The 27,241-nt window shown below is 42.1% G+C and overlaps 1 protein-coding gene and 1 long non-coding RNA gene across 2 annotated transcripts in view; one reads left to right on the forward strand and one right to left on the reverse strand.

Annotated features, from left to right (window-relative positions):
- Positions 1–27,241, reverse strand: part of POLA1 (DNA polymerase alpha 1, catalytic subunit) — a 335,012-nt gene that overhangs the window by 30,487 nt on the left and 277,284 nt on the right. The window lies entirely within an intron of this gene.
- On the forward strand, positions 11,505–13,383 carry LOC117868744. The gene is made up of 3 exons (XR_004643711.1): positions 11,505–11,585; positions 12,133–12,258; positions 13,133–13,383. It is a non-coding gene; the product is annotated as an uncharacterized LOC117868744 (long non-coding RNA).

A 27,241-nucleotide genomic window follows, 5' to 3' on the forward strand; every position in this document is an offset into this window, starting at 1 on the left:
TGGACTGTTACTTACATTCCATGTCAGGCATCTAATGTGAGGACTCATGAGTGGTATTTCCTGACAGAATCTCTCTAGGAATATTCATTGCTAAATGGATGGAATCAAAGACTGATTTGAGTATTGAAACTATTTTCCATACGGGAGTGGTTCTAGCGCCACTCTGAGTAGAAAATGATACCATTTCCTTATTCACCAGGGGTGCAAAGGAAAATCTCAGTGCAGTGCACCATCATTCCTAGCAAAATTAGGAGAGCCTTGAATTCTCCAGGATCCTTTTTACCACGATATCCAAATATTCAGTAAGAAGAAAACGTCCGGGGAATATGTCTAGAACTTCTCAGAGTCAGATAATTTCCCTTTCAGTGATGAGTTGCTCAAGGACTAGTCAGAGTAGGCCAAAAAAAGCAAAGGAAACACCTGAATTTCTTAATTTCTTCTCAGAGAGACAAGGTGGATGAGGTAATATCTTTTATTGGACCAACTTCTGCTGGTGAACGAGACAAGCTTTCAAACTATACAGAGCTCTTCTTCAGGCCTGGGAAAAGCACTCACAGTGTCACAGCTAAATAAAAGGTGAAACAGATTGTTTAGCATAAGTAGTTAACACAGATTCTAAGAATATCCTGAGACCAACATGACTACAACATGAGATCACTCTGGCAGGACGGGGCACTCTTCAAAACCACATCAAGTTGTGTCTCAGTACCAGACAGGGGACAAATCCTATAAAAGGACTATCTGGCTTAAAACTGGATGAATGGCCTGCCTACTGATGGCCCCTGTGAGTAGCTTACTGTCTCAGCCCTCACATTTTTAAAGAAGCAATAATATTTTTACACTTAGATGCCAATTACCAAGGTAATGGTTGCTTCTTGATTACCATATGTAAAATATTTTATTTCAGTGATTTACTCTTCTTTATAATTAAAGTGATTAGAATGCATCACAACAGAGAGTTTTCCTTTATAATCACAGAGATGTTTGACCATGAGGCCTTCTTCGGGGATAATGAAGAAAAGAATGTAGAGCTACACAATGACTCCCGAAGGAGGACCCACTGTTGAAATATTTTTAATTCAAATTGTCAGCATATATTCAGGGGTAGGTTTTCAGAGTTCCACTTGCAATCCACACACTGACACAGCATTCCTTTAAAAAAAAAAAAAAAAAAAGTCCATAAACCCCCTTGAAAAAGGCTAGGACATAGTTCATCAAATTCATGGCCTTCGAGGCTTTATCTATTCAACAGAAAATGTGGCCTGTTGCAGAAGTTTTAAATACACCCACCACTGCTGGAGAAGCTTATCAAGGATGGACTCCTGGATCCCTGAAATTGCTAACTTCTGCAGAGAAAAAGGGCCTTCTACCTCATCATAATTTATTTTTAAAGGGTGAGGAAAAAATAGTCTTTTGGTCATATGTCCTTTCTTATTCGTTGATCTCCAGAACAAAATAGTAAAAGCAGGGGTAGCCTGACAACTTCAGACTTGGTCCATTTTTTTTTTTTTGCATTATAACAGAACAAAACGGCTTCTTCTTCATTTAACAAATAATTGTATGTCTTATAATTTAAATTAAATTGCATACTAGCTTGTTTATTTTCAATACCACAAGGTTTCCATAGGTATTTTGTGCAAGAATTGTGGAGCATTTCAGGTAATTGAGAGCCACAGAACAGTGACAATGGCAGAGGAGGGGTTTCTTTGGAATGGGAGTGGGCAGCCTCAGCCTTTCCCCTTTCTGAAAAATAACTTTCATATTATATCTATCTATATAGATATAGATCATTATAGATTTTTTGGGGGCAGGGGAAGGGACGACTGTGTGGAATGAGGGGTAGAAGAAAACAGGCCTACCAGGCAGTTTCTCCAAAGACAGAGGACTAGCTAGTAACCCCCTAAGAATACCAAGGTGTTAGGTCAAAAGAAGCCCTCAAGACAAGATGTGAACTGGTGGAAAAAAAGACTGCTGGCCATAGGGTAGAGCCCCAAAAGAGAAAGTGGATCCAAAATCCCCTATAGGGAGGGTCTGGGAATAGGAGACCAAGTATATGGAAGACAAAAGTTTTCCAGCTACTGCTCAAAAATATCCAGCTTCCTGAAAAGGACCAATATTTGGGCTATTTGGTTTATGCACCCCTATTCACTCTGTTTTGTTCTTACAGAAAGGTTGATGACCATGCTCCCATTTTTCAAGTGGAAATATACTCTATTGTCTCTCAAGATGGCCAATTTGTGATACACTGTACAGTAGAACCTCAAAGACATGAACACCAGAGTTACAGAGTGACCGGTCAGCCAGACACCATGTGAAACCGGAAGTAACCAATCAGGCAGCAGCAGAGACCAAAAGAAAAAAGAATAAAGCAAATACTGTCCTGTGACTGTATTGCATCTTAAAGGTAGGCACATCTGGGCTGCCTGTCTCCACCCCACCCTCACACAATGGGTAGCCACTTACAGCTAGGAGGTGAAGACGCTGGGGCTACCAGCCCAAGGCAGCGGGAGCCAGCAGAGTAGGAGCAGTGCTGGTGTCTGCACTGCTTTCACCCTCCCCCCCCCAACTGCTGGGAGGGGGACATGCTGTTTTTAACCCTCCCTCCCCGGTCCGGAAGGAGGACAAGCTTGCAAACTCAGTTGGATCCAGGGAAAGAAGCTGCCCTTTAAAGAAGCTGTCGGCACTGAGGAGGGAGCTCAGCTGCTGGATCTGGAGCCTGAACTGCGCTTTGGTCAGAGTTACGAACATTTCAGAGTTACGGACGACCTCCATTCCCGAGGTGCCCGTTACTCTGAGGCTCTATTGTAGTGCTATGTCCTACAAAGAAGTGATATTTTAAGGGAAAGGCCAAAGGTACAGCCACAGGCGCACAATAAATATGGGAAATTTAACTTTAATGAAATATTCAGAGAAACAAGAACATATTGGCATACAGAGTAACCCTTTTTCACAACAATATTCCAGTCATTTACATTTTTTTTTGAAATGGTCAAATTATTAGGTCCACATATGGAAAAGAGAAAGGCTTATTGGATTATATAGTCCAACTCCCTGCCAATGATGGTTTGTTCCTCGTTGTACATTTACCAGTGTTTCCAGTCTAGTTTTGATGTCATGAGCAACATAGTCTCCTCCACTTTCTTGGAAAACTAGTCACAAGTAACTTTCCAGATGTTCATTACATTTTCCATTCCTTAATGTTATCCTATTAATTGTAGTTATGCCCCGTTGTATAAACTGTAATTTTTTCTCCCTTCTTGATGTATCTATTCTTCAAATATTTGTAGAATTATTTATCCCCTTAATCACTGGTTAGACAAGCTACATTTATTTAAATCAATCTTTCCTCATAAAATGATTCCTCTGAACGTGCAGTCCAAATTTGCAATGGACAGTTTTGCTGCCTTGCTGCATTGCAAAAAATTGTTGCTGGTAAATCTCCTTCAGCATTACGATTCTCCAGGCTTTTTTCTCACATTGAATATATATGTATTTTGGATGACTTTTCTTCAGACATATTCATTTGCATTGTTTCTAAGTTTTCATATTCACCCATCCAGTTTCTAATTTCTCTGGTTCCCCCCCACCCTCATTTTTATAATTTCTCTTTCCGCGCTAGTGTTTGTAACTCCTAATTTAGTGTAATCGCTAGAATCCTTTAAACTACACTTTATTTCTTCTTTTAGTTCATTAAACAAAACCTATTTAATAAGATCAGATCTATCCCCAGGGTAGCGCACCAAACAATTACCCCCAAACTTGATACTTTGGCAGACCCTTAATTATTGCAGCATAACTGCTGCCAATACAGTTCCATGTGTTTTGATGCAGTGGCAGTAAGCTCCTTACCTGTTTCTAAAAAAACCTCATTCTGTAATTACTGCTAACAAAAAACAAAGTCTCATTTGAATAAATCCTGCTGGAATACAATGTACTTTTTACAGTGATTCTGCCCACTAATATCACTTCTGAAAATACAAGAGGGATAGTGGGTTAAAGAGCCACTATTGAGCCTTTTAAAAGATTGTGCAAGTGAATAAATGAATTTTGGACATTTAGGGACCTCTGATTGAATCTATATTTTCTTCCTGATTACCGGTAGAAGTCCCATCCAGGTATACTTCTGTATTGCCTATTAGGGGTGTGTACCCAGCTGTGGAACAGCAGCTGCCTGAGGAGAAAGAAAGGTTACTCACTCTGTGCAGTACCTGTGGTTCTTTGAGATGTGTTCCCTTATGGGTGTTCCACTTCAGGTACGCATGTGCCCCATGCTCCTTTGATCTGAGACCTTCATTAGCAGTGTCTGTTCAGCCCGTGCATGTGCTGCTGACAACCTCAGGCTGTGCACACGAACCACCCTCAGTTCCTTCTCCACCACGAAGGGTACGTCTTCACTTACCGGAGGGTCCGGCGGCAGGCAATCGATGTTCTGGGAGTGCTCGCCGTCGATGCCGGTACTCCAGCTCGCCGAGAGGAGTACGCAGCATCGACGGGGGAGCCTTCCTGCCGCGTCTGGACCCACGGTAAGTTCGGACTAAGGTTATTAACGTAGCTGAATTTGCGTACCTTAGTCCGAAGTGGGGGCTTAGTGGGGAAGGCCTAAGTGTCAGAAGGAAATGCTGAAGCAGAGGAGGAGGAGGGTGGGTAGTGGAGCACCCATAGGAGGACACATCTTGAAGAACCACAGTTACCTCTCTTTCTTCTTTTAATAGTGTCCCTAATGGGTGCTTCACTTCAGGTGACTCCCAAGCAGTGTTCCCATAAGGAGCAGGGAGTTTTGAAATTGAGTCCAGCACAGAGGAAAGAACTGCATTGTCAACTGCTGCATCAGATCTAGAGGCACTGACTAAGGCATAGTGCCTGGAGAAGGTACGTACTGAAGACCATGTAGCAACTCTACAGATCTCAAATATTGGGACATTTTTAAGTAGAGCCATAGATGCAGATTGTGACCTCGTCAACTGAGATGACACACCAGTAGGAGGTGAAATGCTGGCAGCACTGTAACAAGCCATAACACACCCCAAAATCCATTTTGATAGTCTTTGGGTAGAAAGAGCAGAACCTTTAGGTCTGTCTGCAAATGAAACGAACCGTCTAGGAGATTTACTAAATGATTTAGTCCTACCTACATAGAAGGCTAATATCCTCTTCACATCTAGAATATGGAGAACAGTCTCCAGTGTGGAATTATGTGGTTTTGGAAAGAAAACTGGTAGGTAAATGATCCGATTCAGATGAAACTCAGAAGACATGTTAGAAAGAAACGTGGGGGGTGGTCGGAAAGAAACGCTGCCCTTGTAGAAAACTGTGAAACTCTGCCATTGAAGCCCCAGTCTCTCCAACTCTGTGAGCTGATGTAATACTCATAAAGAAGGCTTTTTCATGGACAAATTCAGTAAGGAGCAGGTTGCTATCGGTTGAAAAGAAGATTTCATGAGACTTTTAAGAATTAGATTAAGGTCCCAAACTGGGGTGGGGATTTTCATCGGTGGGAAGTGATTACCCACACTCTTCATGAACCTTACAGTTGTAGGGTTACAGTCTTAAGATTCAAGAGATAAGAGAAGCTTGTATAATAAGCAAGCGCTATACATCTCCGGCTAAGCAGCTGGTGATCCCTTGCTTATACCTAGAAATCTTGCCTTCAAGAGTCCAAGGCAGATGGAAGGAGCATTTTAAGTTACTCCTGAACCGTGAATCAACTGTCTCTGATGCCACTATTGAATCTATACGTCGACGACATGAAAGAGAATCTCTTGCTGACTCCCCGGCTCAAAGAAGTAACACGAGCCATTATGCAAACTAAGAACAAGGCAGCAGGGCCAGATGGCTTACCAACTGAAGTCTACAAGTTTGGAGGTGAAGAACTGGTAAGGAAATGCCACAAACTTTTTCTTCATATCTGGTTTAATGAGAAGCTTCCAGAAGACTTGAGAAAGGCTAACACTGTTATAATCTTTAAGACAGGAGATAAGTCAGAGTGTGGCAACTATCAAAGCATTGCCTTGCTATCTACAGCAGGAAAAATTCTTGCCTGTATCCTCTTAAACCGATTACTTCCCCTTGCTGAGAGAATATTGCCGGAATCTCAGTGTGGTTTTAGACCATCCCACAGGACAACCGACATGATTTTGTTGCCTATCAAACCCAGGAAAAGTCTCGGGAGCAAAATCAGGACCTGTACATGGCCTTCATCAATTTGACAAAGGCCTTTGACTCTGTCAGTCGCGAAGCCCCGTGGAAGGTGCTAGCCAGATTTGGCTACCCTCCAAAATTTATTAAGGTCCTTAGGCTTCTCCATGATCAGATGACTGCCATGGTTCTCTGTCTTCAGACAGAATTTTTCATTATCAAAACTGGGGTTAAGCAAGAATGCTTTATTGCCCCAACCCTTTTCTCCAACCGTTTAGCAGTCATTTTGGTTCTCGTTAAAGATCACCTCCCCAATGGAGCTGACATTTAATACAGAATGGATGGGCGGCTCTTTAATCTTTGACGTCTCTGCTCGAACTCTAAAGTCTTCAGGGTGTCCATTACTGATCTTCAGTATGCTAACAACTGTGTCATCCTCGCACAGACTGAGAATGACCTTTAGTCCATACTGGATTTTCTTGCACAAGCTTACCGAAGCCTGGGACTCTCACTTAATACTGAGAAGACTAAAGTGCTCTATCAACCTGCTTCAGGCCTTGCACATGATCCAGCACAAATCACCGTTGAGGGTCAGGCTTTGGAGACAGTCGAGCACTTCTGCTACCTCGGTAGCCAACTTTCTCAAAATGCAAAAATCGACAATGGGATCCAGCACAAGATCCAGTGCGCAAGTGCTTCCTTTGGGAAACTGTTCTGATGCGTTTTCATGGACCATGACCTATGGCAGACCACCAAGATCCAGGTTGTAGTGGGGCAGTTACCCCGCTCCTGGGAGAAAAGATAGGCTGATTGGAGAAGCGGCCACAGCTGGGACCACACCAGGCCCTGATAAGAAGGGTTAAGGGAGGAGCTGGGTCAGAGTCTCCAGCCTTGGAGAGAGAAGGACTTAGCTGCCTGGGAGCACAGGGGGCAGAACAGTGCTGGGGAAGGGCAAGAGGAGCTGGGGAGCTCCAGCCTGGCAACTCCACAGGCTGAGGCCTTGGTAAAGGTACTGGGGCTGCAGAGGTGCAGCCTGGGGATAGGCAAAGGCAGCAGGTCCATCCCCCTTGCCAGTGATGAGTGTCATTACAGACTGCAGTCTGCCCCGGGAAAAGGGGGCTAGATGACGACTGGCAGTAGCCACTGAGGCAAGGTGGGGTTAGAGGGTTGGGGGTTCCGCTGGGAAGGGAGACCCAGAGTGTGGGGCACTGCTGAGCACCCCAAGATAAGAGGACACCAGGGTCCAGGAGGGACATGGGGGCCTGAGACAGGAGAGACACTGGCCAGAAGGGGGCGCTCCGAGGCTGGAACTGAGCTAATTCCCGGACGACCAGGAGGAGGTGCCTCGCCGGTGAGTCTGCAATCTACTACACAGGTCTATAAGACTATTGTTGTTCCTACACTCCTCTATGGATGGGAAATCTGGGTGAACTATCGACAGCACTTCAAGAGTCTGGAGAGGTATCACAATGATGCCTTTGGAAGATCCTTCACGTCAAGTGGCAAGATTGCCGCACTAACACCATCATCCTCGCTGAAGCCAATGTCACCAGCATTGAGGCAATGATCCTCATGCACCAACTTTGCTGGGCTGGACATTGTGTGCGTATGCCAGACTCTCGCCTCCCAAAACAAGTCCTCTACTCTCAGCTCACCCATGGTCAGAGATCCCGTGGTGGTCAGAGGAAATGCTACAAAGACCCACTGAAAGCATATCTTAAGAAAACTGATATGGACATCACAAGCTGGGAGGAGCAAGCCACCAACCGACCCTAATGGTGCCATATCCTCCATCAGGCAGTGGCCCGCTTCGAGGAGAAGTGCCTTGCCCTCGAAGCTGAAAAGAGAGAGAGAAAAAGAAAGAAAGAAAAAGAACGAACTTTCTCCCAGCAGGCAGGTGGCCTGCCACAAAATGTCTGTACCAATTGCGGGCGGATCTGCGGTTCCAGGATTGGACTGCTGAGTCATCTTAGGACTCATATGTAAATCCATGATAGAGATAATCCTCAAATCGAGGGATCGCAAAAGCAATCAGTTGTAGGGTAAGTAAACAGCCAGAATCCCCTCAATAGAGATGTGAAAAGCTGTTAATGAAGCCAAATGAACTTTAAGAGAGCTAAGTGATAGACCCGCTTTCTTTAGTTGAAGCAGGTATTCCAGAACAAGAATAAGCAAGGTAGATTTGGGACAGTATTCTGGAGTTCCCCCCAATGAGTAAATCATCTCCACTTTTGAAAGTAACGGTTTCTGGTAGAATCTTTCCTACTACTTAATAATATCCGTTGCACCTTTGCAGAACAGACTGACTAATTCCACGGATCGTCAAGGAGCCACATCTGAGAATGCTCAGATTGGTAGGTAGCTGGCGACCACCATCCTGAAAGAGGAGTGATTGGAAGATTTATTGCTGGACAAAGATTTAGGCACAACAGGTAAGGAACTCATGCCTACCTCAACCATGTTGGGGCGATTACAATAACTCTGGTCTTATCCTGTCTGATTTTGCTCACAACTTTGAGAATCAGAAGCGTTGGGGGAAATGGATAAAACAGCTTCTTTCTCCAAGTGAGGAGGAAGGAGTCCTTCAAGGGATTGTGACCTAGACTCCAATCCTTGAACAAAATAGACAGCATTTTGTGTTTGTAGTTATTGCAAAGAAGTCCACTTCTGGAAATCCCCAAGTCTGAAATATGCCAACAAGAATCTGGGAATGCAACTTCCATTTGTACTCTTGGAAAAAACACCTGCTGAGAGTGTCGGCTTTGACATTTTGCCTGATCAGGTGATACACTGCTGAAATTCTTATGCAATGTTTTATGCACTAGTTCCATAACTTTATTGCTTCAGCACAGAGGGAAGAGGACCTCGCTCCTCCCCGCCGACTGATATAGGACATGCAGGCTATATTGTGTGTCATGACTTTGATAGACCTGTATCTGAGGAGAGGCAGAAAGTGAAGGTAGGCATTTCTGACCGCTCTGAGCGCCAACGGGTTAATACGGATCTCTTAGGGTGACCATCTGCTTTGTACTGTTAGAACATTGAGTTGCACAACCCATCCTAATAGAGATGCATCCATGATTACAATTATCATTAGCGTTGGTTGGAGGAAGGGGACCCTCACCCCTACTTTTCAATGAACCTTCCACTAGTCCAGGGAGCATCTGACCTGTTGAGGAACTGACGCCTCTTTGTCTAGGCTGCCTGTTCGGCAAGTAAACTGATTTGAGCCACCCCTGGAAATAGTGAAGGTGTAATCTTACATGCTCTGTCAAAAAAGTGCAAGCCATCATGTGACCTAGAAGTTGAAGACAGTTTCTGATTGAAGTCTGGGGGTTCCCTTGAATAGCTGTGATAAATTTGATAGTGTCATGAATCTGTCCATGGGAAGAAAGACCCTGGAGGCCAAGGAATCTAGGGATGCCCCTATAAACTGTATGTTCTGAATGGGGAAATCCCCAACATTGGAAGATGTTGATCATGATATCTGGGCGGAGGGACCACTCGTGATTGTGAAAGGACATGCTGAGATGATCGGCCAGCTCATTCTGAGGTACAATGCCTCTAGATGTATTGAGTGGGCAATGCAGAAGTCTCACAGTTTGAGGGCTTCCTGGCATAGGAGAGAGGAGCGAGCACCACCCTATCTGTTTATATAGAATGTCGCTGGAGTGATGAGGTTCCCAGACATCTTCCCTATCTCTCTGAGAAAGGAGTTTGTATATAGGTACACAGGAGAGTCTCTGAACAGAAATAGATTGGCTAAGATTAAGAAATATATTGACGGGAGGTCTCCATGATCATCCTCTTCTTCCTCTATCAGGGAGATCCAATTGAAAAGGGAAGTGACAGTACTGGGAATATATAAGGGTCCGGAGACTGAGAGGTTCTTGTTACTGAGAGATGCCAGCAATGGAGACTGTGGTTCAGCAGTCACCAATAAGTCTTTCGGATACCTAAAGTCCTACGGCACCATGTGAGGCTGCAGCATGGACGGACGGGTACGCTTGTCTCTGCAGGATGATAGCAGTGGTTTTCAGACTTCACAGGCGGCACTGATGTAGATGCAGGCTTAGACTTACACATTACCAAAGAGCTCAATAAGGGTACCGAGAGAGAGGTTAAGTCTGACAGACTGGACCTCCTGTGTCTGCTCTGACCATCTCTGCTAGACCACACCGGAGCCTTCTCCGAGCCATATTTGCCTTTTGAGCTTTTCCTGCCTCGCTGGTACATGAGGCACCCCTAACCTCTAAAGTACCAGGCCTCAAGGAAGAGGTCTTGCAGGCTGTTGACCTGGTTGGAGAGCCAGGTCTTTTCGAGGTGAAGGAGGAAAAGGAAATATTACTCACCCTAGGCAGTAACTATAGTTCTTTGAGATGTGCCTCCCTATGCGTGCTCCACTCCACAGGGACACACATCTCAAAGAACTACAATTACTGCACAGGGTAAGTAACATTATCTTCTTCTTTGAGTGGTGTCCCTATGGGTGTCCCACTCCAGGAGACTTCTGAACAGTATCCCCAGAAGGAGGAGGGAACTTCGGAACAGAGTCCAGAACCAAAGATAGTACTGCTGAGCCAAGTACCACATTGGACCTGACTGCATAGAGGAGGGCATTGTGCTTTGGAAAGCATATGGATTGAAGACCAGGAAAAGCAGCTCTACATATCTAAGAAACTGAGATATTCTTAAAAAATACAGCAGATGTTGCTTCCAATCTAGCTGAATAAGCTCTCACCCCTTGGGGGCTGAGCACCTGCAGATGCATAACAGGTGTAGATACAACCAGATATCCATTTCAAAAGTCTTTGGGCAGAAATGCGGTCCCCCTTAGATCCGCAAAGGATATGAAGAGTCTAGCCAATCTCCTAAACTGCTTATTCCTATTAAAGTAGAAGGTTTAGACCCTTCTACCATCCAAGATATGGAAGTAGGATTCCTGCTGAGAACTGAGAGGTTTTGGAAAAAATACCAGTAGATAGATAGATTGGTTAAGATGAAAATCTGATGTAACATTGGGTAGGAACCTAGAATATGAACATAAAGAGACCTTATCATGAAAGAACGTGATAAAGGTGGGATCTGCCATCAAAGTTCCAAACCAATTTCCCCACACCTACGGGCTGACCTGATGGCAACTAGGAAGGCCATCTCCACAGACAACTGAAGAAGGGAGCAGGTAGCCACTGGTTCAGATGGAGATCTTACGAGGTAGCTGAGAACCAGCCTGAGGTCCCAGGAAGGGGTGGGGTGCGAAGTGGGGAAGAGATTACTCAGACCCGGGGATTAAAAATTGATATAGCAGCCAGGTGTACCTTAACCGAGCTGATGGATACCCCGGATGTCTTCAGATTCAGCAAGTAACCCATGATAACAGAAAGGGGAATCAACTAAGGCCAGAGATAGCGATGACAGTGCCAGTGGGCAAATCTCTTCCATTTCTGCAGGTAAGAAGTGCGGGTTGATGTTTTTCTGCTGTGTAATAACACCTGCTGCACCTTCATAGAGCAGGATACAACAGGTTGATGTGGAGACTGGTTTCCTAGGGCATCCACTTGCCCTGAACTGTGAGGGTACCGAGGTGGGCTCCCCACCCTAACAAGGATGCATCGGCTGTTAGAGTCACTAACAGGGTTGGGTGGCAGAAAGGGATGCCCAATAGATGTGGAGCTGCTCCTTCCACCAGTTCAGGGAGTTCTTTACATGCCACCTGCCTGTCCAAGTTGTCCTTGGTCCGACAGTATGCAGTTCTCAACCAACCTTGGATGCAACAGAGGCAAGACTGGTCACAAAGGTTCATGCTGCCATATAGCCAAGGAGTTGAAGACAGTTCCTTATTGATTTCCCAGGGCTTCCATGAATCGTCCCTACTAGTCCTGGCAGAATCACAAATCTATCTAAAAGAAGATATGTTCTGGCTGTCACTGAGTCCAAGTACATCCCTATAAACTGAATTCCCTGCACTAGTACTCAAGTGGGTTTCTTTACATTCAGCTGTAGGTCTAACTCTTGGAACAGAGCAAGTCCCTTCTGAGTGGATGACAACACTGCCTTGAAAGACTGGCCTTTGAGAAGAAAGTCATCATGGTATGGGAAGATGAGAATTGCTTCCTGCCAAAGGTGAGCTGCCATTATTGCTAGGAACCTTGAGAACACCCTTGGAGCTGGAGATAGACTTAAGGGAAGCACAATCTGTACTGGAGATGATGTTGGCTCACAGTGAATTGTAGGTATTTCCTGTGCAATGGGTGTATGGCCATATGGAAGTAAGTGTCTTGTAGGTCGAGGGACAAAAACCAATTCCCTTCCTCTGGAGCAGGAATTATAGTTGTTAGTCACCATCCTGAACTTCTGAGGCATCACAAACTTGTTCAGTTGTTTTAGATTTAAGATCAGCCTCCCATCTCTGTCCTTTTTCGGTACTAGGAAGTAGAGCCCTCTGTGGGACTAGTGTAGAGCCCTGCAGGATGACTGGGATCCCACAGGACTGCTGCCATAATAGCAGGAGCGAGTTGGAGTGACAATGGGTATTGTGAGGTGGGACAGGAGTGGGATTAAAAACAGTCCCGCACAGGACTCTATTAGGAAGTATTTCAAGTAGAACTCCCTCCCCCTATAAGTGGAAGGGACCAGCTCTACTGCTCCGAGCTGGAGGAGAAAGTTCACTCCTGCCTTAGTAGAAGTTCACCAGAGGGTCTCTGACGAGGGATGGGATGGAGGATGGAAGGGAGGGAGTATCAAAAACTGGATGGTGTACCCCAAGGTTATGACTTTCAAGACCCATTGCTTCGTGGTGATCTACTCCCAAGGCAGGTAGAAATGGACAAGGCAATCCCCAAAGGCAGGGAGGTGGGCTAAAGGGTGGAACGAGAGGATTCAAACCCTTGAGCGACCCATCGAAACTGCTGGTTAGATGACACCTGGGTGGTTGTGGAGGGCAGTTGGACAGTCCTATTCCTCTGAAACCTGTCTCTCTTCCTGGCGGGTTCTGCAGGTCTCTGACACCCCTGGAACTGAGCAGGGCTTGATCTCTGGACAGTCTGTGACCTACTGAAGTGCTTCTTATATAAATACCCAAGGAAAAATGGGTGGCCCTGGAGTCCTTAAGTGTGTGCAGGGAGTCATTTGTGATTGCCGAGAAGAGTTTGTGACCAAAGGGGAGGTCCTCTACTGTGTTTTGGACCTCTCTCAGTAACCCTGAAAGCTGGGGCATGGACACCCTGCGTATAACTACCACCATGGAGATGGATTTGGCAGCAGTATCTACAGCATCACGGATGCTTTGAGAGCTGTTCTGTCCAACAGCTGACTCCCTGCAACAATAGACTAGAATTGTTCCCTGCAGTCATGTTGGAGATGTTCAATAAAGGCCATGAGCTTATTGTAATTAGTAAAGCTGTATGTAGCCATGACTGCCTGATAGTTCACAATCCGGAACTGCAGGTTTGTGGACAAGTAAGATTTTCATACAAAGAGGTCCAATTGCTTTTGCTCCTTGTCATAGCGGAAAAGTGCTGTCTACCCACTCGTTCACAGCATTTACCATGAGTTAGGTGGGGGATGGGAAAACAAAAAGTCACAGTCCTTTGGGGGTACATTATACTTCTGGTCAGTCCTTTTGCACATTGGTTGAATAGTTGCCAGAGTCTGTCATACTGTCTTAGCTGGATCCAGGAAAGCCTAATTAATGGGGAGCACCCTCTGAAGGGTGTTGCTTACTGTGAAATATCAAGCAGCCTGTGCTGCTGGTCTTTGACCTCCTCCAGAGGGATTTGCAGAGTGTCCGTTACCCTTCTACTGATGTCCTGGAATTGTCTGAAGTCATCAGCGATGGAAGGAGGGGTCAATAATGAAATGGTAGTTTCAGGGGTAAATTCCTCATCTGCCCTAGCCTCCAACTCCTCAAACATCTTTTCCTTAGAAGGGCAGAAGAAGGTTGTGGAACTCTGGTCTCCACAATGGACAGTACTGGTGGCTTACTGAGCTGTTGTCGATAGGCAGCCTATGGGTCCCATTGCATAAGAGAGTGGGGATGGCATACAGGGTGGTTCCACCATGATTGATGTGCAATAAGTCCTCCCTGCGCAAGGGCAGATTCCTGAAGAGGTATGTAGGAGAACCCCTAACAGAAATCAAGGAGCCTGACTGGGAGTGCTCTTCCTCCTCCTCCACATCCTCCTATAGGGGGGCAACCAATGAGGACAAAGGAGAGTCCTATGCCAGGGAGAGGCCACTCAAAGACTGAGGAATCGGTATCCTGAGACGCTTGGTACCTGAGAGCAACAGGGACTCTGGTTCATTCGATACCAAGAGATCCCTCAAGTATTGGAACTCCTGAGGAAAGGACACAAGTACTGACACCTTAGTCAAAGTCGCCATGGTTGCAGCTAACAATACTAATAACGCTGAGTGTTCCACAGGCCTTGTCAAACACCAATGCTTGCTCAGTACCAAGAGTATCACTTGCACAGGCACACCCAGCTGAGCTACTTGCATCAGTAACGATGGCTGGGTTAAGACGCATGATAGCACCAACGACCGAGGGGAATGCTACAGTGCTGATGACGGGGCTGAGCTTGATGGTACCCTGAATTTCTCCTTACTAGTAGAAGGTAGAGGTGCCCTACCAGAGCCGTGTTTCCTCTACTTGGAGCTATGGGGCTTCGTGGGCCTGCTGGTATCAAGGGAAGAGTCTTTGGCCTCATTGTACACTTGGAGACTGAGGGATTCAACAGGGACATGGGTCTTTTTTGGAGCTGGCTCCTTAAAGTCCGTGCTCTTTTGGGAAGTCTTCCCAGGGTGCGCCAAAGGCTTCTCTTTCTTAGGAGAAGCATGCCCTGAGATGGACGGGATGCTGGATGTACGGGGGGAATGGGGGAGGGAGGGAGGGAGGAGAGCAGAGGAGAATCTCCTGACCTGGCTTAGAGGGTGGTTGCAGGGAACGTTCCACTGTCAACAGTCTGAACTTTATCTCCCTGTTCTTCCTAGTCCTGGACTTAAGGGCTAAACAGGTGGAGTACTTCTGGGAGATATGGGACTCTCCCAAGCAAGGGAAACACTTGGAGTGTCTGTCACTCACCAGTATAACCTTCTGGCAGGAGAGGCAATGTTTGAATCTTGGAGAGTTAGGCACGCCTTGCCAGGGAAAGACAAGACTCCTTGGGAGAAGAGAGGAAACGCAGTCCTCTTGGCTAAACCAACTAACTATACAAACACTAATAACAGTAAACTAACTAGCGTTAATAGAAAAAAAATGGAGAAAGTCTGCGTATATGCTAGGCAGATTTGCTAGTGTTCTCTCTCGGGCTGAGGCAGTAGAAAAGGAACTGATGGTGGCTCATCCACACACCCCTATATAGAGCTTGGTTTCTGCTATGAGAAGGCATAGGATGCCTGCATGGGCCAAATAGGTACAGCTAGCTAGAAATCAAGGGCTTGAGAAGCACATGTACACCTGGAGTGGAGCACCCATAGGGATACTACTTGAAGAACAATTGAAATGCCTCTTCTTAGGATCTTTAAAAGGAGGTCTCTGAGGCTTTTCTCTTTCTAGGAGAGTGTTGCACTGAGGTTTAAGGGACACTACTAACCCCCAGGGACTGATATACAGGGGGGGGTCTTTTGATCTGGCTCCAAAGAGACTACTCCATCATTTACAGTCACAACTTGATTGCCTGGTTCTTCTGGGCCCTGGATTTGAAGGCCAAATAGATGTTACACTGCTGTGGGAAGTGCAGGCAGCAAACCCATTTAAAGAGTTTGACCAAGCTAGCCTCTTTACACGTGAGGCAACGTTTAAACCCCAGTGAACTGGGCATGCTCCTCACAAGAGGGATTTCCTTGAAGGAAATAAAACAATCTTTCAGTAGCCAGTAACTAACTACTTAAAACTAATTAAGTAAACTAAATAAATGAACTCAGCAAGCATCTAAGGCAGGGGTTCTCAAACTGGGGGTCGCATCCCTTCAGGTGATCACGAAGTTATTACATGGGGGGTCGCAAGCTGTCAGCCTCCACCCCAAACCCCGCTTTGCCTCCAGCATTTATAATGGTGTTAAATATATAAAAAAGTGTTTTTAATTTATAAGGGGGACCGTACTCAGAGGCTTGCTATGTGAAAGGGGTCACCAGTAAAAAAGTTTGAGAACCACTGATCTAAGGCATACTAGGCTACTTCTCAGGCTGAGGCAATTGAGAAGGAATTGAATATAGTTTGCCCGCACAACCTTATATAGCCACGGTCTGAGGCATGAGGTAAGCAGTGTATGTGCAGGCCAAATGGACACTGCTAATCAGGGGCGGCTCCAGGCACCAGTGCAGCAAGCACGTGCTTGGGGCGGCAAGCTGCGGGGGGCGGCAGGCAGGCAGCTTTCAGTGGCATGCCTGTGGGAGGTCCGCCGGTCCCGCGGCTTCGGCTGCAATTCAGCGGCAGGGATGCCGATGGCACGGCACTGGCGGACCACCCACAGGCATGCCGCCAAATCTGCGTGACCAGCAGACCACCTGCAGGCGCGCCGCCAAAAGCCGCCTGCCTGCTGTGCTTTGGGCGGCAAAATACATAGAGCTGCCCCTGCTGCTAATGAATAACTCTGATTAAAGGTCGTGGCGCGCATGATCATCTGAAGTGGAGCACCCATGGGTGCACTACTGGAAGAAGTAGTCAAGGACTTTTGCTTCTCCTTCAGAAACCTAAAGCACTAAGACAGTAACTGGGGTTGGGCACAAAAAGCAAACCTCTTCCCAGAGCAGCAAGGCATAGATGGGAGATGGGATAATAAAGCCAGAATAATATGGAAATTGCCATATTTAAATAATCTGACCCAGTAATCCAAATTAATTCTGGAAAAAACTGAACTAACCTAAAACTTTCCTCAAAAACTGAAAATAAACTCAACTCACATCCTAGTTTAAGCTCAAAAAGGCTCAGAGACCTTTCTTTAAAATTCTGTGTTGACTTACTCTTCCTATTTTTTCTGGAAGCACAGAGACAATGGCTATTTGTGTGGTATTTTAAATCTGGCTGAAACCAGGAAAGAGTGAAACTTTAAGTAATAATAAATAATAATAATGATGATAAAAAAAAGTCAGTTCTCAGATGTCCAGTCAAGCTCTCTCTCTCAAAAAAAGATTCAGATAAGAATCCTAATAAGGAATATGCATATATGAAGAGAACTAAACCTTCTGTGATTCACTATCCACTAACTTACGTATTTAAATTTCAGACACCCACATAAGCAAAATCTGAAAAACTATGTATATATATTCCCCCCTGTAATGCAGGCCAAGAAACCAACAGTCACTACTTTTTTACACAAGTAACATTTCATAGATCACAATTATATGGTGTATCAAGTTGATTTATCATCAACTTGTACACTTAATCAACCTACAACCCCAATAAGTCATGGACAAGATATCAAATATAAAAACCTCTCCCCCTGCCCCTACAAAAAACACTGGAAGAGATTAAAACAATTAGTAATTATTGGTAGCCACTTAATAGGTGCTCAAAAGCATAATAGCTTTCTGTTAGTAATTATATTGCATTAATGAGACTTATTTTGGTCTTTTGCCTTAGCTAATTTTTAATAAAAATGTTCTGAACTATTTAAGTCTTAGCAAAAAGCAAACACAACCATTCTGTTTCACAAATGAAAAAGTAGGATTTTGGAAGGAAAATATATGTAATGTGACATATGTACTTTACACAACATAATGCAACATACGAACAATTTCTACTAACGTCCCTTTTCCACTCCACCATGAACTCACCATTTCAAACAGAAAATATTCACCTGATAAACATGTTGCTAGTTTCATGTGTTAGACATTTATGCACCCACCTACTGTTATATAAAATATATGAAACAGCCCTATAAATAGCGGAACATTTTAATTCTAAGTTCATAATATTTGACACTAATAGGATTTTATTTGTTTTTATCCTCTAAACAAAGTAGCTCAGTCTGTCACTCACTCCCTTTTATTCATTTTTTGTTTTGTCTTATTGCATGCATCTCTTGTAAAGTGAAAACGTCTGTTTTAAGATAAGTGGAAATACTACAGTATGTAACGTTTTCATGTCAAAATAATTACATTATTATATTCTGAGTTAAATTATTTAAGGTGGGAAAACATTTTGATATTGATTTGACAGTTGTAATCCTGGCAGGATCAAATCAACTTCTTGCAAAGGAGCTTCCACTGGTTTAAAAAAAAAAAAAAAATACAGAAGGGGGCTAAGCAACAGAGAGAATTACCCCACTAACCTTTCATCCTGAAGATCTGGGAGCAGATCTTCAACCAAGTTACAAATGGCAAGCAGTCTAATTCATCCCTGGAAGCCAATGGAATTAGACCAGGGATTCATTTGTCCCAAGTCTGGTGTTGGGTACCCTACATATATCCTAGTCATTCACCTTTCTTTGTTTACATCATAAAACCATCACATCACATAGGACAACTCGTTCTTTGGTTAGACCGGCTACAGACTGAAATAGTAGGTGGATTACAAGTCAAGACTGGGGGATATTGACTCCTTGAGAACTTTTATTCAGCATATGCCCACTGTACGTTTCATATGCATATTTCACTTTCATAGCAATAAAATCTCTAAAAATGTTTTTGGTTTATTTTTTATTTTTATAGAAAAACACAATTTTCTCCATTGTACACTACCTTGCCTCTACTGTGTTAAACAGATGAGCATCACACTGTAGTATAAATTCCAATAAGAACATTTCAATAAATCAATTTAAAATTGCATTCAGATGCTCAGTTGTCTTATGCTATTTTTTTTAATCAACGGATCATGCATAATTCACAAAACCTATACCAATTAATTAAAAAATTCTCATGTTTGCCAGAGAATAAAATAATAATAAAAAATCTCTTTCTGTATTGCCAAGCTATTACATACATATCCCTCAACACCTTGAGGTGGGCTATATCTTAGTTTTCAGTCATACATGCTTTAGGGAAAAAAAAAAAAAAAAAAGATAAACAAGCTTCACCATGTCTTTGAAAATGTAAATTTTTTCTGTTTAGAATATATAGACTGTATGAATTTTCTCAAGTGTGATTATTATTGTTTTTTCAAGGCTACTGCCATAAACAAAATAAAACTAAAATCTGACTTAGCGACAAAAAACGCATTTAGTTTTTAAACTCTGCTTACAACAATAATTAATGTATACTTTAGTTTTAACAGTCAATAAAGTCCTGTTTGGGAAGTTTAAGAAACTGATTTGAAAATAGGATCTGACCCAAAAAGAGAAGCTGAGCTTATGTAAATTAATGTACCTGCATTTAATGTCAGTAGAATTACGCAAATTTATATCACCTGAGGATATAACCCTTTATGTTTAAAACTCAATTTGAGAATTAAAATAAGGTGAGTTGGTACATACATTTAAAATGGCTGGTAAAATTTCTATGGGGACGAGTCATTCTAGTCAGTGCAGGAAGTTTATATAAAAGATACATACACACAACCCCCCTCCACCCAGAATGTCTATAATGTGCAGGACAATTCCACAAAAATAACATTGATTTAATATTCCTGACACTTAGTACCATTTCCCTTCTGCCACAGAGATTCTTTGTCCCTTTTTATTGGTCCATACTAAATTCTAATTATTTATTTTCCTGCAATACCCTTCTCCCAGGCTCAAATTGTTTTTTCCCCTGTGTTACTGAATGTATTTTTCTCTTTGGAGCTTCACTTTACACCAATATTTTGACATATATTTAATATATATTTGCTGTCATGGTGAATGTAAGACTAAGCCTTGTATTTCTGATGTTATTTTGATTAATGTCACAGGTTTGCTGAATGATACATCCAGGAATTAAGTAGGACTTTATAATATTCTTTTTATTTAGTCTACCAAAGGTTATATATTTATTTACTGTATAGATGTGAGTGGTTTTCCACTCCATTTTAATCAAATGTAAGCACGAAATTTTAACAATCAAAAAAATTAAAAGTTACTGTCTGAACTACAACCTATTTTTTGTTTCAAATTGTATTATTATCCAATTATATAAATTAATTACAAGTAATAGAAAGTGTCATCAAACATCAGACATTAAAATACAGCAATACTAGGAAACAAAATGATGAACCTGAAAAAACAGTGATAGACCATGGATGAAATACTAGTCCCAGAGAAGTCAATGAGAATTTTGCCATTAACTTCAATGGAGTCAAGATTTCACCCCATATATATACACAGCCATAAGCAGACACATATTTCACTTATTATATTTCTGACTGAGACCAGACTCCATAAGCAGAAAGTCCCAAAATGCCAGACACAGAAAAATGTGGGAGTTAATGAAAGTAACATTCTATATCCTCAGTTTCATGATTATTTCTAACGTAAATAATTTTCAATTGTAAAATGAAGGAACACCAAATTTGAATGGATGATAGGTATAGGTAAATTTGCAAGTGAAATGAATGAAAGTCCTTACCCAAATGGGTCAAAAAGTTACAGGAATGCTCTGGAAGACTGATTCTAACGTATAATCTCAGTGTTTACAGGTGGTGCTGTACAGCAAGTTTGCCTTGGTTACACAAGTTATATTTTTGTAATGATTTTTGGACTCATATTAGTGACATGATACCAGTTTACCTGGTATATTCAAAACAAAATTATCTTGTTCTAAGCTCCACATTTATCTGATTATTTCAACTTTTAACTTGCTTCCAATTATTAAAAGTTCCAGTTTAAGGTGTCATAGTCCTTGTGGCCATTTGATTTTAGTAACAAAGGATATATATGCACTACTAATCTAATAGAAGGAGGGTACAAAACAACCTTCAGAACATATCAACACAATTTCTTTGTCATCCACAGGTGGTGGGTAGCATTTACACTTACACTGACAGAAAATGAAAGACTCTTTCTGCAGCTTTCCCTATCTTATTGGCAGTGGGAGAAAGAGTCTAGGAATTGAACCTGGGTGTCATATATAACAGTAGACACTAGTACCAATAGGTCACTGGTTGGTCTTTTAAATAATCTCTAGTGAATAAATAAGATTTCAGAAAGTTTTTACTAGATAATTACACTTCCTGATTTTGTAATTAGTGGAACTACATGTAATTACATAATAATTATGATGGTAATTACGTAATTAAGATGTATAATTATGTAGTAAAAAACATTATGGAAATAAAAGCCATTAACTGTATAAGCACAATACATTTTAAAAATAAATTCTGTATCATCTGTTTAAAACAACTATATTTCTCAAAATATCAAAATGATTAGACCTTGTTATCAATCACTTGCTGGCAAGTTTTGTAAAAATATATTTTTTACAGGAACATTAAAAAAAAGCATCTGAAATCTAAACCCCAGCATTACACTATCTCCTTTTGCCATCTAGGCATGCACATACTGAGGTTTATACAGAGTTAAATTGTTTCCGTTTGCATTGTTACACTTCCAGACTCCACAAAAATTAGCTAAAAAAAAAAAAAAAACAACCACCAGAAAATTGGGATCTGAAACCTAAGCAAACTTTGAAGTCAGGTCCAATAACCTTGACAGTGCCCTATTGAAAAAACAGTAGCATCTCAGATACTTTCTTTTCACTACAGCAAGTGTTCTCCTCCCATCTGTGATAAGAGATCTATACTAAAAGCTATTTTGTATTTTAACTCAATTTATAAACAAAACTGACAGTGTTCAGATAAATGAAAGCAGAATGACATGGGTCTACATGGAAAAAAGTGTCTCAGTGCTGAGGTATACATAAAAAATAAATTGAAACAATAGGGTGGGGCAGTGGAGATTTCAAAAGAGTTTTTAGTACCATTTATAAAGGGTGCTATATAGATTTCTGTAACCTGACAAATATCATTAAATATTTTCAATAAGATGACTGCAACATTTCATTTTGAATTTTCTCCCCACTTTCTAGTTTACATATTTTTTTATTTTATTTTGGCTTATATGTAAAATAGTCATTAACGTAGCATAATTATGTAAGTACAATAAGTTGCAAAGTAGTGTCAAAATATTTATTTGAAAAAGTCAACTATTATAATTCATGCTGAGTCAGGAGTAAATTAAACTACAATCTTTCTTGCCCCTCCCCCCAAAATTAGTGCAAGGATAAATATCCATCTTTAATCAACCCTGTTTTACTAATGAGAAAGGATTGACCATGGTTAAAGCACAGGACAGGGATTCAGAAGCTCTCCATTCTACTCTTGGCTCTACCATAGCCTTCCTATGTGACCTTAGGAATGCCCAATTTTTATGCACCTCAGTTTCCATAGCTGTAAATTGGACTCACATAACTTCAGAAAAGTATTATAAGCTTTAATTCATTAATGTCTGCAAAGCATTGAGCTTAGATGAAAATATATAGATATATAGATATAGAAATGTCAAGTATATTGGGTTTTTTAAGTGTTACTTGGGGAGGTGCTTTTCATAAAGGGGGAAAAAAAAACCATGATGCAATATTAAGGCAATGTGTGTCAGAATAAGAAGAATTCACTCATATCCGAACGCCCATAAATTGAGCTAAGTCACATTCTTAACACTATCTGTACCACTATTTGTATTTAATAAAAGACAAAAAAAAGGGAAGTGTAAATGAATTGATATTATTCTGTAAATTCTCCATGACTTTGTGAAGATCACATGCATGCATTTTAGACAACTTTTAAAACATAAGTTATTTGGGAAAGGTCTAGGAAATAGCTAAACTCTATTAATTGCCTGAATATTGTAAAGGATTGTAAATGATTTACTTATTATTAAATATTGTAATTATTTATAATTAAGTACTGTAAAAACTATTTCACTTTCCTTTATAGCCATTCCACATATATTGTTGGAAATGTAAATTGGAAAAAAAGCTATAAAAACAATCTGACTTCATGCCTGAACCTCAATCTTCTAATTCTATATCTTCACTATTTTGTGGGTTTCACATTTCCTCTCAAAAAGTAACTGTAATTCAAGGAAGGTCACCAGGAAGATGCTGGAGCCAAACACTGCTAAACCCAAACACATTTAAAAGTTGTCTTCTTTGAAGCAGAAAAAGTTGTTTTGAATCTTCAGTTGGGAGCAATGAATTGACATTGTTGAATCTGCTGCTGACTCTCAGATTTAGAAATTGCTAAATTTAAAAAATCATTTATTGAAGGACATGATGGAAAATAATCCACTCAAGACTTCTTAAAATCCTGTGCAGAGCAACACTTGGTCACCTTTAAGAACTGAAGACAATTACTAGTGCCTAAAGGTGTGACACTAACTGAAACTCAGTGTCCACTGAAAGAGGTGTAGAACTCAGATAATTATCTGTGGAACCTCACTGTATTGTGAAATCACCCTTTTTATCTGTCATTGCTAGCAGATGGGAACACAACTAACACTGACTTTTTTAAACGAATGGCTCTCTGTGCTATTTCCCCCTTCTTCACTCCCCTTCAAAAAAAATTAATATTCATACTTCTAAATCCATCTCCTTCCCTGCTCACTGCTGTGAGCCATTTGTTACAGTCTTCATCTTTGCAGGCAGAAAAGATATGGAAAATAACTCCAGTGTTGACTGAGGGGCCACATCTTTCATTGCACAGTGATTCATTTATTGTCTCCATCTCAGTCTCTCTCTCTTCTCCATCAGAAACATCAACTTCCACATCTCACGTATGAGCAAAAATATCTTCTTGCTTAGGTGCCCTTCCAATCTTAGTTGCAGTATCCTGTCTCCCTCTCAAACAGCCACCACCAGCCAACATGCCGATACTAAAGCCCCACCCCATTAAGTAGCTCTGCCAACATCTCCATTATATAGGGTCTACTTTCAAAGCTTTATAATAACTCATCCATAAAAAAAATTCACTTCATACTGATACTTGGCACACCAAGTTATGAACACACTGGGGAAAAACAATGTTTAAATTATAGGATGCAAACAAATATTCAGAGTTGAATTTTGTGTTTTTATGTGTAAGTCACACAGCCTAAAACAGTTTCATTTTTCTCAATTCAATTTTGCAGTTTATTCATCCAGAAAGTAAACTAGGCACTTTTGGTATTTGTATGAAGGGGTGGAGGTAGGGGACGTACACGGCTGTGATAACCGTGTAAAAGCATTTTCTGAGCATGCACAGGCTTTTATGGAGCCACAGCACATAAATACCTAATCTGAAGAATTAGATTGTAGTTCCAAATACTAGCATACGTTTTGGAGGTGCAGTGCTTCCTAAAATCCAGCAATGTTTCAATTACTAATGACTTCGAAGTATCCTCCCTTCCTCACTGTTTTCTGTTCAGTCACTAGACTGACAGGTTCAGTTTATTGGATTCCAGAGCCAAGGAGCTGAGAACATTCTATGTCACAGAATATATCTAGGCATCTATATGGCCTCCATCGCTGTGGTATATGAGTGCCTAAAAAGAACATGAATAAATTTATCCTCAACACCCTATCGCCAGGGGCGGCTCTATGTGTTTTGCCGCCCCAAGCACGGCAGTCAGGTGGGCTTCGGCGGCACGCCCGCGGGCGGTCCACAGTCTCGGCGGCGTTTCTGTGGGTGATCTGCCAGTCCCGCGGCTTCGGCGTACCCACCGCCGAATTGCCGCCGAAACCATGGGACCGGTGGACCTCCCGCAGGCACTCTGCCGAAGGCTGCCTGACTGCCGCCCTCACAGCGACCGGCAGGCCACCCCCCGGGGCTTGCCGCCCCAGGCACGGGGTTGCTGGTGCCTGGAGCCGCCCTTGCCCTTCGCAACAGGGGGAAGTGTTATTACCCTCATTTTACTGACAAGAATGGAGACAGATAGATTAATCATCAGATTGTGATCCTGTTACACTGAATAGTACCTTACACAATGAACAGTTTTACCTGAGTTAATGGAACTACTTGTCGAGTAATTTACTACTCAGTGTGAGTAAACGGACTGAATCTGGTTCTAAGTGACTTGCATAAAGTCACACAGGAAGTCTATGGCACATGAGGGAACTGAAGCAGCTATGTTTCAGCCATAGTGGTAATACTCAGCGTTACTTGGCCTTTATACCTCAATTTTTTTAAAAAAGTCAGCAAGAAAACAACTATAGCAAATTCTTATCTATATGCATAATGTATGAGATTTCTATGGAATGGCCATATAGAATCTTCAATAAGTCCCACTAGAGTCCCTTCTGATTTTCTGATGTGGCCATGAAAAAAAGTGTTTGTTTTGGGGTGCAGTTCTCACACAATGAGCACAGTTATTGTCTGGTTAGTCAGTGTGCTGTGTTGCTTATATCTCCATCTATGTAAATGGCTGACAGACTACCCTCTTCATCCATGCCTTCAGAAAGTGCAGCTCGTGAAATCAGGTTGTCTGATCAGATCCAGACTGAAGCACTGCAGAGCCTGTCTTGTAAGTGTAAGAAAATGAGCCTTGCTGCTCACATTTTGAGTTGATTAATGGAACATTTATCCTCCTCTGCCCCAATTTTTAAAGGAAGGGAATTAACAAGAAAACATGACAGTTCCTGAGCTGTTACTATCGTCTGTGATCAGAGTTATTCAACAGGGGGGCAAAAGTCAGATTTCTTGTTGAACTGTCATTACATAAGCAATAGGCCCTAACTTAGGCAGTCAGCAGCAGGAATTTCTGGGAGCCTTTAGAATCTGGTTTCCTTTCAGAGAGCAAAAAAGTGTGAGAAGGTCTCATGGACTTCACTATTAACATATTAAGCTAAGATCTGCTCTGTCTGCCTGGGGTTTCCACACGAAATTTAAAGGCAATACTTTTTACCTATAAACCCCCCAAATGACGAAGGCCCTACCAATCAGAGAGACTGCCTCTCTCTCTATGCTGTACTACCACAGGTGAGAACACCTGAGGTGCACAACTTCGATTCACACTGGCATAAGTGAGAAAGGGCTTCTGACAGGATATTCTTTGTGAGGGCTTCAGGGCTTTGGACTTCACTCCCCCATCTATGGTCTAAGGCAGCTTTAATCTGATGGACCTTCCTGGCACATTGCAAAGCTTGTCTTTTTTGCCAGACATTTGAAAATGGAGGAAAAGGAGAATTGTAAAATGGGGAGTTGTTGGATGGGAATTTTGATTTTTTAAGTTGCCTGGCTAACTGATGGTGGGCGTTATTACATTTTACGGCTGTAAAGAGGGTATTTTTGTGATACATTTTTAAATTAAGACAAGAATGTATACATAGGTGCCCTTTTTAGCATGTACATATATAAAGTAAATAAATACAGATGTGTGCTCATAGTGTTTCAGGCTTGTAAACACGAAACTCTGTGCTTTCAAACAAACATTCCCACATCAAAATAGGTGTAACAGTTGCAGAATTTATACTTCCTGTCCAGTTTGAGACACTTATCCTGGGTCAGAAAAGTCTTGTCCATTTTTATGCTAAATATTGTTCCTTTACATTCTAGCTTCTGGAATGGTTCCTAGGAACACTCTTCATATTTCATGATCTAATTGTACAACCCGAGGAAGGACCCTATTTTGGGAATGGCTTCCCTGGCCGATGGGTCCTCGTATTTAACTAAAGAGGGCTACTGACAGAACGAACATTACCTTAGTAAAAAGTTCGTGATGCTGTGGTTTGACTAAAACATCAGACTAATTAGTAAATGCCTGGCCTCCTTTGGATCTCGGTAGCAAAGGAACTATCTCAAGTTGAAAGCTTGTATCACTGATTTTCAGTATTCCATTCTGGAAGCTCAAACTGCAGAAATGAATTCACCTACTTAGGGGTATCAAAAAGAGGCACCTAGATACTCTGGAAAAGAGGATGCTGCCATACCAAGACAGAGCCCACACTCCTGCCTATTGAGCATGTGCAAGCTAAGAGGTTCCAGCTATACTTCCTGGATCGTATACTGTGTTTATCACCGTAGTACTGGTGCATTTATTTGTTCTACTGTAACCTTTTTCATCTCTTGGTCTTCTACCCTAACTGGGATGTGGGAAAGGAGATTATTCTGCAGTGGAGGTTTCTGTCAGGCTACTACTATAGCTGACTCATCTTTTCTCCATAGGAACCACTATGGAATTCCTGTAGGAGTTTCAACGGGATTAGTAACATTTATTTTTGG

Source organism: Trachemys scripta, chromosome 1 (genome assembly GCF_013100865.1).
Source record: "Trachemys scripta elegans isolate TJP31775 chromosome 1, CAS_Tse_1.0, whole genome shotgun sequence".
Taxonomy (NCBI): domain Eukaryota; kingdom Metazoa; phylum Chordata; order Testudines; family Emydidae; genus Trachemys; species Trachemys scripta.